Source organism: Gorilla gorilla, chromosome 21 (genome assembly GCF_029281585.2).
Source record: "Gorilla gorilla gorilla isolate KB3781 chromosome 21, NHGRI_mGorGor1-v2.1_pri, whole genome shotgun sequence".
Lineage (NCBI taxonomy): Eukaryota > Metazoa > Chordata > Mammalia > Primates > Hominidae > Gorilla > Gorilla gorilla.
The window spans coordinates 56,089,155-56,102,473 of NC_073245.2; the positions used below are offsets into that span (position 1 = coordinate 56,089,155).

At 41.8% G+C, this 13,319-nt stretch overlaps 1 long non-coding RNA gene across 1 annotated transcript; it reads left to right on the forward strand.

Moving 5' to 3' along the window:
- The first annotated feature begins 495 nt into the window (after positions 1-495).
- LOC134757781 (uncharacterized) lies at positions 496-12,971 on the forward strand. The gene is made up of 2 exons (XR_010132274.1): positions 496-582; positions 12,834-12,971. It is a non-coding gene; the product is annotated as an uncharacterized lncRNA (long non-coding RNA).
- The last annotated feature ends 348 nt before the right edge of the window (positions 12,972-13,319 follow it).

A 13,319-nucleotide genomic window follows, 5' to 3' on the forward strand; every position in this document is an offset into this window, starting at 1 on the left:
AACTGGCTGTTACTTATATATGTCAGAGTATAGAGGGAGGAAGTAGTCTCTGGTGGGTAAACACATGGGCTTTGGAATAGGACCACCTGGGTTTTCATCCTGGCTCTGATATTCAAAGCTGTGTGAATGCAGCCTGGTGATGTCACCTCTCTGAGCCTATGTCCTCATTTTTACCATAAGGATAAAAATAATACCTATTTCATGGAAATGTTCATGTTAAATAGTAAGTCCTTAACAAATATTAGCTATTATTTAAAATTTTTGTAATAAGCCATTTTAGTGAGCTATTCTATTGTATATATATTTTCTGACTTATTATATTGTTATTCCTGTATTATCATATTATATTGAATTATTATTTTATTTCTAATGGTTTATCAGTTGACTCTCTTAGATTTTTGGGAAGGTGATTATATAATATATAAATATTTTGCTGCCTTCTTTCCAAAAGTTATATCTTATTTTATTTTTATTTTATTTTTTCTGTAGCGATGAGGTCTTGCTATGTTGGCCAGGCTGATCTTGAACTCCTGGCTTCAAGAGATCATCCTGCCTCGGCTTCCTAAAGTGCTGGGATTACAGGTATGAGCCACCATGCCTGGCCCCTCTTATATTATTTTCTTATTTACTTGTGGATGCCCTGATTCTGTTTTATCAGAAGAAATGCTCCTATGGCTGAAGTTTTGAGTAAGATGTTAGTTATTAGAGACATAAGTATGTCTCCATACAGTAGTTATCTATAGATAGCTAAATATCTGGGTATTTAGCTATCTAGATATTTAATAATGTTACAAAATTATTTTTAACTTCATTATAAATTGATATTTCATTTTAGCCAATACCTTTTGGGAGGGCATGAAGGAGATGACCTTGTCATTTTTCTATTTTAACCCATTGATATGGTAAATCATATCTATAGATTTCCTAATATTGAACCATCCTTGTAGTCTTGGTGCAAACACCTGCTTGGACATATTATGGTAGTAATATGATGTACTGTTTTAAGTGATTCATTAATATTTTATTTAATGTTTGGGATCAATTTGCTTTTTTGTTATTGTTTTCAGCTTTTAGTGCTACTTTTATGCCTGCTTTATTTAAAATTCAAAAAAATTCTTCTTTCTAAATGCATTGGAACACTATTTTTATTCCTTAATTATATTTTTAAAATCGTATTTTACCATACAGTAAAATTGACTTTATTTGGAGAGTGTACAGTTCTATGAGTTTTGACAGATATATATATATATATTCTTGTAATCAGCACATATCAAGGCATAGGACAATTCCATCATTACATAAAGCTCTCTTGTGGTTGCTAACCAGCAGGGAAGGCAGAGGAGGAAGGGAGGGAAGAGGAGTAAGAGGAAGAAGAAGAAAGAAAGATGGAGGGAGGGAGAGAAAGGGAGAAAGAGAAAGAAAGGAAGGGAGGAAAGGGGGAAAAAGAGAGGAAGGGAAGGAGGGGGAGGAAAAAAGGGAAAGAGAGGTGAAGGGAAGGAGAGAAAAGTGTGAGAGGGAGGAGGGAGGAAGGGAAGGCTGAAGCAGGGAGGAAGGAGGGGAGAGAGAGGGAGAGGGAAAGGGAGAAGGGGAGAGAAGATGATGATGATCAGAAGGAACTTGTGGAACAGAATCGAACATTCCTCAGGGGTTCCCAGAATTGTTTTTATGGGGAACCTAGCAGAAGGATGGATTATGGTTGGGAAGGCTAAGAGTCATAGTAATTTGGATCTTAAAATTACTTTCTGGTCAAAGACTGTTGAAACCTGAGAACATATTGGTGAATGTTTGTTTGGAAGTAACTGTTGAAGCCTATTAATTTTCTTCCGAATACAGCTTTAACTGTTTCAGTTTCTTTGTCCTTTCAGCCAGGAGTTGTTGGCGGGGAGAAAATGTCTGAATTTTCATTTTTTGGTTTACCTTTACTATTAATTTATGCTTCTATTGCATCAAGTTCAGAGCTTGTGAACTGTACTATATCTACTGTACAAATCTAAAAGATATGTACTATATCTTTTAGATTTTTTTAGGTTTCCTTTGTAGCCTAGCACATGTCAAATATTCCACTGGCATGTGAAGAAAAGGAATATTCTCTGTTTTCTGTGGACAGAGTTTAACATATTATATATACACATATTTGATCAATGTCATTAATTATATTATTTAAATTATTTATAGCTTTAATTATTTCTGAGAGGAGGGAGTTAAAGTTTTCTATTCTTGTGCTTCTCCTGATTTCACATTGTATTTATCTAAGAGTTTTTGCTTCATGTCTTTTGATGTTACATTATCTGGAATGATGTCATTGACAATCATTCTCATTGTGTTTTACATCCTTTATCAGCATGGGTAATGCTTTGTCTCATTTGATAATTTTTTTGGTTTCATTTCAACTTTGTTGATATTAATGTCATGAATCCTAATTTCTTTTAGTTCATATTTGCCTGGCAGGTTCCCAAAAATCATTTTTTAAAAATTCCTTCCCAATCCTTTCCTTTTCTCTCACTCCCTCCTGCCCCCATCTTAACTATCCAGTTACTGATATAGTTCATCATGTTTTTACTTTCTAAAAAGAGATATATTTATCTCTCTTTCTTGATTTCTTAGCTCAAGATACAAAACATTGTATAATAGTGTATAGTGAGTCTCTACCATAAAAAATTACCAGATCTGTGGATTCATACTTCCTCCTTATTTCAACTTTGTTATGATCTGAGATTTTTATCATAGGCCATTGTAGGTATTCTATTTTAATTATTTTTACATAATATAGATTTTCTTTGAGGAGTTATAATTTTGACTTAAAATTAAATTTCACAGTTATTGAGGCTTGATTTTATATTTAAAAGGATCCAAGATTCACTTTTTTTTCCCCCCCCCGAGGCAGGGTCTCACTCTGTCGCCCAGGCTGGAGTACATTCTTGCAGTCACAGCTCACTGCAGCCTCCACTTCTGTGGCTTAAGTGGTCCTCCCATCTCAGCCTCCTGAGTAGCTGATGGTACAGGCATGCACTACCACACCCAGCTAATTTTTAAATTTTTTGTGGAGACTAGGTTTCTCTATATTGCCTAGGCTGGTCTTGAACTCCTGGGCTCAAGTGATCCTCCCACCTCAGCCTCCCCGAGTGCTGAGATTACAGATGTGAGCCACTGTGCTCACAAGTGAATCACAAGATTCACTTCTTAACCTCTTCTTTACCCTTCCTTCAATAGCTTTCCTATTCCTGACTTCTTTATTTTGAATTATCTTTTGGTTTTCTGGGTTTTATTATTTTCTTTTTCTTTTTCTTTTTCTTTTTTAGATGGAGTTTTGCTCTTGTTGCCCAGGGTGGAGTGCAATGGCGTGATCTTGGCTAACCGCAATCTCCGCCTCCTGGGTTCAAGCAATTTTCCTGCCTCAGCCTCCTGAGTAGCTGGGATTATAGACATGCACCTCCATGCCTGGCTGATTTTGTATTTTTAGTAGAGACAGGGTTTCTCCATGTTGGTCAGGCTGGTCTTGAACTCCCGACCTCAGGTGATCCACCTGCCTCATCCTCCCAAAGTGCTGGGATTACAGGTGTGAGCCACCGTGCCCGGTCTGGGTTTTATTATTAAAAAGCATTTTTTAAAAGAAATGTTGATGAATTCTACAGTTCCTGAATTTAGGTACTTCTACTGCACACAAGGAAGATTATGTGAGATGATGGATATGTTAACAATTTGCTTGACTGTAGTAGTTATTCCATTGTGTATATGTACATCAAAACATTTTATTATACCTTAAATACATACAATGAATTTTTTAGAAGGAAAAAAAGCTGAAAACAATGACAAAAATAAAAAACCTCACATCCGTTTATTAGGTATAAAGTTTTTAAGTCATACTTTTATGCCCTCACACCTTTGCAGATGCTATGCTGGTCTTCTGATATCAAATATTAATATGGAGAAATCAATGGGGGCAGTCTGATATTCTCCCTTTAATTGGTAACTTGGTATTACTGGCGAGCCACTTTTATAATTATCCTTCTTAAATGCCTGAAGTTGAAGATCTTTATCACAATATATCTAGATTTTCATCTTTCTCTACTAACGTTTTTTTGAAAGCCATATACTTTTCAATCTTCACATTCAGTATTTTTTCTTTATTATATGATGGATCATTTCCATGGTACATTTTTTCTGTTCTCTCCTTTAAGGATGCTACTTATTGGTATGTTTACTTCCATTGTGTGTCATACATAACAATCATCTGCTCTAAATTGTTTCTGACTCTTTGACCTTTTTGCTTTGCATTTTGGGTGATTTTTCTATTATCCTATCTTGAATTCTCCCTCTTTATATTCCTGCTGTTGTCAGTTCTGTCCTGGCTGTTTCTTATCTATTTAATAGGAACATAATCCAATTATTCTGGTTCACAACTTATTAACTTGGCCCTGCAATTCTTCCAATCTTATCCTGTTAAATTTTCATCTCATCTTTGACTTTTTTGAGACTATGATACATCTGTGGTCTAATTTTTTTTTTAATGTTTCTAAAATGTCTTCTTCTGAGATGAAATCTTTTTTTTTTTTTTTTTTTGAGACAGAGTCTCACTCTGTCGCCCAGGCTGGAGTGCAGTAGTGCGATCTCAGCTCACTGCAAGCTCTGCCTCCTGGGTTCACGCCATTCTTCTGCCTCAGCCTCCTGAGTAGCTGGGACTACAGGCGCCCACCACCACGCCTGGCTAATTTTTTGTATTTTTAGTAGAGACGGGGTTTCACCCTGTTAGCCAGGATGGTTTTGATCTCCTGAACTCGTGATCTGCCCCGCCTCAGCCTCCCAAAGTGCTGGGATTACAGGTGTGAGCCACCGCGCCTGGCTGCCTTGAGCCCTTTCCTAAGGGTACTAATTTCATTCATGATGGCGGAGCCCTCATGACTTAATCACCCCTCGAAGGCCCAACCTCTTAATACCATCACTTTGGGGGTTAAGTCCCATTGCATGAATTCTGGAGGGACACATACCTTCAAAGCATAGCCGTCCCCGTTGCTAGCTTCAGAACTGCTATTCTTGGTCATTTAAAAGTGTGTGTCTATTTGTGGTTGTCATTCTATTCAATTTGGGGAGAGAGACATTGAGTGAGCCTGCATTTACTTCACCATCTTTCCTCGGATGTTTCAGATAATTTTAGATCAAACCTCACAAAATAATTTAGTTATTCAATTCCATATTTCAAAAGTAGCTGTAATTACTCTTTGCAGCACATTTTCATATCACCGTTTCCTTACATTACCTCATTTAATCCTCTGGCAGCCTATTGAGATAGGAATTATTATGCCCATTTTCTAGTGGCTTTCACTCATCCATAGCAGTGAGTTGATGTGGATTAGATTTGTTCAACTCTAAATTTTGTGTCTTTTCCACTACACTGCACTTCTTTTCAAAAAACGAAATAATAACCTCCTGGCTCTATGCTGGCGAGTGTGTTTGTCAGAGAAATTGGATGCTACAAGGCATCGCTTACTGTATCTACTCTACCTAAGGGCATGTTTAATTGAACTTAATTGGAACAACTACCCAGGGTTTTAAATTTTTATTATTATTTTTACTAGCTCACTCTTAAGCCAAAAACTCACCCTCATTTAAAGCAGGTGTTATTATAAATTCAACTATATATAAATGTGGTGTTCGTCTCTGTTGGAAATAGGAGAAATATGACAAAAGCACTGGCTCACCATTGGGTTGGGATTTTCAGCCTGCCTCCTTTTTCCGTTCCACTGTGGGATGGACCACTTTCTTGTTATGCAGAGGAAAAAACACTGTGATCCTTGTCTTGGCTGTGTGACCAGAACAAGTTACTTAACATCTCTGGTCTTCATCTCTCTCTGCTGGGAATGAAAATATAAGGTCATATACTCTTCCTACCTTTAAGGTTTCAGACTTCATGAAATCCAAGTCTGGGAACTGACTCCAGACCATAGCTTCAGCATGGGCTTTGCTATATTGCTGGGCGGTCTTGGGAAAGTTCCTTCCTTTCTTTGGGTCTCAGTTTGCCCATCTGTAAATAGCCTTGTTAGGTAAGTTCAGTGGTTTTCTTTTCTTTCTTTTTTTTTTTTGAGACAGAGTCTTGCTCTGCCACCCAGGCTGGAGCGCAATGGCGTGATCTTGGCTCACTGGAACCTCCACCTCCTGAGTTCAAGCGATTCTCCTGCCTCAGCCTCCTGCGTAGCTGGGACTACAGGTGCCTGCCACCACGCCTGGCTAATTTTTGTATCTTTAGTAGAGACGGGGTTTCACCAAGTTGGCCAGGCTGGTCTTGATCTCCTGACCTCAGGTGATCCACCCGCCTCGGCCTCCCAAAGTGCTGGGATTACAGGCGTGAGCCACCATGTCCGGCCAGCTCAGTGGTTTTCAAACTGTGTTCCAAGGAACACTAGGAACTGTGGAGGTGGAAACAGAAAGACTAGGCTTGTGCTTTATATAGTCCACCTCTGGGTAAGGTTACATTTGTGAAAAGTGTTCTATTGTTAACAAATGAAAAAATTGTTCTGAGATATTTCTTCCCATACAGTCTCTCCCTGAAGGAGATTTCTCCAGGTGAACGTTCTTAGAAACTAAAACTTACTACCTTAAGCACCATTTTGGTTTGATATTGAATGGAAATCAATATAAAGTGGAATTAGACATCTTGCCTTATTTACAGTAAGGCACTGAACATTAACTTTTTCTTGCTGTTAAGGATCACTATTTTGAATATCAACGTGACTCACTGATGTCTTGAAGACATGGGCAGGTGAAAATGACCCTCAGCCCTTTCCATGACTGTCTCCACATGTCTTCCTTCCTTCCTTCCTTCCTTCCCTCCTTCTTCCTTCCTTCCTTCTTTCCTTCCTCTTGCTCTGTTGCTGGAGTACAGTGGCACAATCATAGCTCACTGCAGCCTTGAACTCTTGGGTTCAAGCAGCCCTCCTGCTTAGCCCCCCGAGTAGTTAGGATTACAGGTGCGTGCCACCACACCTGGCTAATGTGTAAATTTTTTGGAGATGCAGAGTCTTGCTATATTGCCCAGGCTGGTCTCAAACTCCTGGCTTCAAGGGGTCCTCCTGCCTAAGCCTTCCAAAACTTTGGGATCATAGGTGTGAGCCACTGCGCCTGCCAAGTATGCTTCTTTAGTTTGTATACTGTTTTCTGTGATTCCCTCTTTACCCCATGGCTGTCAGGAGGTCTGAAGTCCTTACTCCTTTTTGCATTGAGGGGTCCTCCTAGGCTCTGAGAAGAAAGTCTCCCCATCTTTGTAGCCTACTTTTCTCTCCACAAATTTAGAGCCAGAAACCTGGTTGTCTCAGGACATCTTTCTTTTTTTTTTTTTTTGAGACGGAGTCTCCCTCTGTCGCCCAGGCTAGAGTGCAGTGGCACAATCTCGGCTCACTGCAAGCTCCACCTCCCGGGTTCACATCATTCTCCTGCCTCAGCCTCAGGAGTAGCTGGGACTACAGGCGCCCGGCCAATTTTTTGTATTTTTAGTAGAGACGGGGTTTCACTGTGTTAGCCAGGATGGTCTCGATCTCCTGACCTCATGATCTGCCCGCCTCTGCCTCCCAAAGTGCTAGGATTACAGGCGTAAGCCACCATGCCCGGCCGTCTCAGGACATCTTTATTGGTTACTCCAAAGATTACCTCCAATCACCCTCCCTTCACTTCCCCAGCGACAGCCTCTTTCCTGCGAAGCCTTTTCCTCTCTGTGCATGGCAGGAACCCATGACTCATTTTGGATTCTCCCATCTTCCTCAGCTTCGCCATCCAATTAGTTACCCTGGCCAGTCCTGGTTCTGTCCCCAAGACAGCTTGATAACTTTCAGCACATCCTTTAACCTCTCTGGGCCTTTGTTTCCTCAGGAAGGAAGAAAAGGAGGTACAGAAAGATAAAAAGGAAGAAACGTCTACTGAGCTCCTTCTCCTTGCTATAGGCAAGGAATTTGACACCAACCAGATTGGTTCAGATCCAACCTTGCTACTTGTTAGTTTTGTGCTCTTGGCAAAATAACACATTCCCTTTCTGAGCTTGTTTCCTCATCTCTAAAACGGGGGTGGTAATATGTATGTTGAGGAAGAAATGACAGTGGGCCTGGCACATAGTAAGCATTTGGTATATGTTAGCCAGCGTGCCTGTCCCCCCTCCTGTCTCCCTTCCGCTTTCCTTCCTTGCCTCATTGAGAGCCTGTTTGGCTGTATTTTTCCATCCAGGCAACTACTCTCCCCACAAGTGTGTGCATTGTTTGGGAGTGGGGCTGTGAGATGAGGTTATGAGTTGCAAACACAACAGCTCCTCCAGCTTCTGTCGCTGGCCTACAAATGTCACGTTCATCCAAATAGCAATTTCAGGGCACACTTCTTTCCTGATTTGTTAGTACTTCTGAAAAATTAAATGGAGAGAACTTTGAGGTGCCAAGGAACATGATGAACTCATTGCAGAAGCAGAGCCAGCTCTTCCTCCACCCTCCAAAGCTCTAAAATTAGACTCAGCAAACCCTGCGAGGAGAGCTCAGCCCACTCTTGACCCCAAAGCAAAGGGTGTCCTGTTTGCCATGAGGTCTTGGGTAGCCTGAAGGCCTCAGTTTGGGGGACAGACCCTCAAGACTGAAGCAGAGCCTATGACGTCTCTCCCTGCCTCTGTCTACTTCCATCTGGAACTAGGTGCCACTGGAGATGCTGAGCAGTGACGAGCCACATTTAATTGTTTCCTCTTTTAGAATCAACTTTATTGGGGTATAATTGATGAATGATAAAATGCACCAGGCCGGGCATGGTGGCTCATGCCTGTATTCCCAGCACTTTGGGAAGGTGAGGTGCGTGGATCACCTGAGGTCAGGAGTTCGAGACCGGCGCCAACATGGTGAAACCCCGTCTCCACTAAAAATGCACACACAAAATAATAATAATAATAATAATAATAATAATAATAATAATTAGCTGGGTGTGGTGGCACATGCCTGTAATCCCAGCTACTCGGGTGACTGTGGCAGGAGAATCACTTGAACCTGGGAGGCGGAGGCTGCAGTGAGCCAAGATCGTGCCACTGCACTCCAGCCTGGGCAACAGAGTGGGCCTCTGACTCTAAAATAAAATAAAATAAAATAAAATAAAATGCACCCATTTCAAGTGTCCAATTCAATGAGCTTTGACAGATGTCCACATTCATAGAACTATCACCACAATAAAAACATAGAACATTTCTATCACCCCAGCAATTTTTATTTAAAATTCAGAAATATTATAACCATCCAGAAATGTTCAGAGATTAATATAATGAAATAATGCTTACAAATCTACCACCAAGGTTTAGCAGATGTTACTGTGTTGCTACATTTGCTGTGATTTGTCCTCATTTCTTTCTCTCTCTCTCCCTCCCTTCATGTCCACTCTGATAAAGAAAGAAAATTAAATAAAAACTCTTTTAAAGAAATGAAACATTATCAGTACAGTCAGAGCCTTCCTTATCCCAATGCTCATAGATAACTACTATCACTACCCATGTTTTAAAGGGACATGTCTTACTCATGTTTAAAAACGTAACTGCACAGTGCATGATCACAAAAAATATACAGCTTTGTTAGGTGGGCTTTTGACATTTATGTACAATAATGGTGTATGTGTCCTTTTGTAACTTACTGTAACTTGACACGTGCTTTTAAGATCCATTCACCTTTTTACAAGTAGATCTAGTTCATTTGCCTTAAATTAGTATTCTAGTGTAAGACGGTTTTAAAATTTACTAACCCAATCCCCTACTGATAGGCATTTAGGCTGTTCTCTTTCTCTTCCCAATAACATCAGTGCTGCAGTGCAAATCCTGAGCCCATGTATAGGAATTACTCTTTCGGGATATTTATCTGAAAGTGGAACTGTTGGCTCAGAAGGCCCCAGGGCATGAACCTCTCCAGCTTTGCTAGATATTGCCAAATTGCTCTCCCAGGTAAGAGTATCAACACCCTCTTCCTAAAAGTTCCTGTCTTTCCCATCTCCTCTGCAACATTTGGTTAGATTTTTTTCCCCCACTCTGATGTTTATGAAATAGTCTTTTAGTTGCTTTAATTTGCATTTCCCTGGTCAACAGTGAAGCTGAGCATGTATTTATAAATTTATTGGGCTTTAGACTTTCTTCTGTGAATGCTTGTGGATGTTTTTGTCTCTTTTTCCGTTTGCTTTTTAAATTGGATTGTAAAAATTCTTTATGTATTATAGATATTAATCCCTTATCAGTTATAGGTATCATAAATATTTTCTCCAAGCCTGTGGCCTCTCTCTTAATTTTGGTTTTGGTGCTTTTTGGTCATAGAAATTTTAAGTTTTAATGCAGTCAAATTTTTCTCTGTGGTTTATGCTTTTTGTGAATTGTTTAAGAAATCCTTCTCTACTCCAACAACATTTTCTACACTTTCTTCTAAAAGAGATAAGGGTTTTCTTCCCATTTGACAGATAAGGAAATGGAAGAAGTGACTTGTCCAAAGTCCACGGATGTAGGTGGCAGATCCAGGACTGGCCCGCTGTGTGCTGATTCTAAACCCAGCATGCTTTCCTTCACTTGGGGCCCTGGCGTTGACAGCCGGATCTGAGAAGCAGATGATCGTGGTTCAGTGTGGTCTTGACCTGTGGTGGGTGGACACTGGGTGGACCATGTCCTCTCTCTGTGGCTCCTCTTGGTGGTCCTATGGTCAGGGAGGCTCACGACTTTCCCTTTGCCGGATGTGTCAGTGAATACTGAGTTCCTAAAGGTCAGCTTTGGAAGAGATTTGGGGCCATGTGTTACACATGGAGAAACTGAGACCCTGATTGGGGGGAGAGAGTTGCTCTGGACTTGCCCGTGGCTTATCCCGCCTGCCAAGGGGCACAGTTCCGGCACTGCCTGGCTTCCATTCTGAACCCACTTGGGCCTCACCACCCTGGCCTGGCCACTGGACAACAGTAGCCACCAATGGGGAGGACACAGGCCACCTGCCAGGTGACTGCGCATCTGCCCCTTGACTTTGTCCTCATAGCAGCCTTAGGGCTGGCAACTGTCATCTCCATTTTACAGAGGAGGAACTTGAAATTTAGAAAGGGTAATTGATTTGGCCAAATTCATACACAGAGGCAGGAAACCCTGATCCCCATGATTCCAAAGCTCATCCTGTGTGACCCAGGATCCTGCTCTGTATTGGAGGTGACTGAGTCAACACTGGAGAAGCAGCTCCTTCTCTGATTGACCCTCAACTGTTAGAGAACCTGTGTCCCCAGCCCCATGTAGTCACCTCTGCCTTGAGCCTCCAGTGTCTCAGAGCCTCAAACCCTGACTCAGTCTCTTGTCTTATTTATTTATTTATTTATTTATTTATTTATTTATTTATTTATTTATTTTTGAGACAGAGTTTTGCTCTTGTTGCCCAAGCTGGAGTGCAATGGTGCAATATCAGCTCACTGCAACCTCTGCCTCCCAGGTTCAAGTGATTCTCCTGCCTCAGCCTCCCAAGTAGCTGGGATTACGGGCATGTGCCACCAAGCCTGGCTAATTTTTGTATTTGTAGTAGAAACAGGGGTTTGGCATGTTGGTCAGGCTGGTCTCGAACTCCTGACCTCAGGTGATCCTCCCGCCTCGGCCTCTCAAAGTGCTGGGATTACAGGCGTGAGCCACTGCGCCCGGCTTGGTCTCTCGTCTTAAAGCAAGGAGGTTTTCATAGCTCATGGCCCATCCACACACAGCCTCTGCCACTCCCACATCAGACTGAGTGGGCAGGGAATGTCCTACTTTCATCAATTAATTCCATCCCTTATTCACTTAATTTTAACTGGGCAGAGAGTCAGGGTGACGTGTGGCCTGGTCAGAGTCCTGTGCCATCTTACTTAACTCTCAGAGCCTCAGTTTCTTCATGTATAAAATAGGCACAGTGAACACTTGACTCCTCAAACTGCTGTGAAGGTTAACTGAGAGGAACAAGCCTGTGGTTATGATTCCATGGCCAGTTTACCGTGGGGTCTGTGACTGCTGCCTCGGCTCTACCATCTGGGCTCAGGGCTGCCTGGCCTGGAATGGAGGGGTGGGTAAGAGCACAGGCTCTGAAGCCAGAGTACCTGGATTCTAAATCCTCCCACCACCCTGACTAGCTGTGTGATTTTCAGCAATATACTAAGCTTTTTGGTGCCACATTTCCTCATTTAAAAAATTATGTTAATAATAATGCCTACCCTATGACATTGTCATGAATACGAGAAAAAGTTAATACACGTGAAACACAAAGAACCACGTAATTATAGACAAAACTGTGTCTCCTCCAACCCCACCCCAGATTCATATGTTAAGGCCCTCTCAATTTGACTGTATTTGGAGATAGGGCCTTTAAGGAGGTAATTAGGGTGATATGGTTTGGCTGTGTCCCCACCAAAATCTCACCTTGAATCGTAATAATCTGCACATGTCAAGGGTGGGGCCAGGGGGAGATAATGGAATCATGGGGGCGGTTTTCCCCATACTGTTGTCATGGTAGCAAATAAGTCTCATGAGATCTGATGGTTTTATAAATGGGCATTCCCCTGCACAGGCTGTCTTGCAGGAGCCATGTGAGACATGACTTTGCTCCTCATTAGCCTTCTGCCATGATTGTGAGGCCCCAGCCATTTGGAACTGAGTCAATTAAACCTCTTCTCTTTGTAAACGACCCAGCCTCGGGTATGTCTTTATTAGCAGAGTGAGAACAGACTAATACATAGGGTTAAACGAGGTCATAAGGGAAGTGGGGGCGGGGCTAATCAGATAGGATTGATGTCCTTGTAAGAAGAGAAGAGACAACTGAGATAGCTCTTCCCCCCATGACTTTTCCCTCTCTTTCTTGTATGCACAGAGGAAAGGCCATGTGAGGACACATCAAGAAGGTGGCCATCTGCAAGCCAGGAAGTGAGGCCTCACCAGACGCCAGCCCTGCTGACTCCTGATCTTAGACTTTCAGCCTCCAGGACAGAAATAAATTTCAATTGTTTAAGCCACTCAGTCTGTGGTATTCTCTTATGGCAGCCTGAGCAGACTAATATGCCAAACTCATAGTTTGTGCTGAAGAAAAGCTAATTATTTGATAATAATTTTATTTATTATTATTAATACAATTGTGGTTGTAACTGAAAGACCAGATTCAGGTATCTCCTGCAATGTTGATGAGGGGGTGGCAGGGTGAGGTACTGGGGCTAGTATCAGCACACTGCCCAACAAAGGACTTCCCCTCCCACACGGCCAACAGAAGAGGCTGGGCCAGGCTGCAGGTGGTCGGGGAAGCCTGGCTTCCTTGTCACTTCTGCCTCTCATCACCGGTGCACAGGCCTGCTCAGGGCCAAGG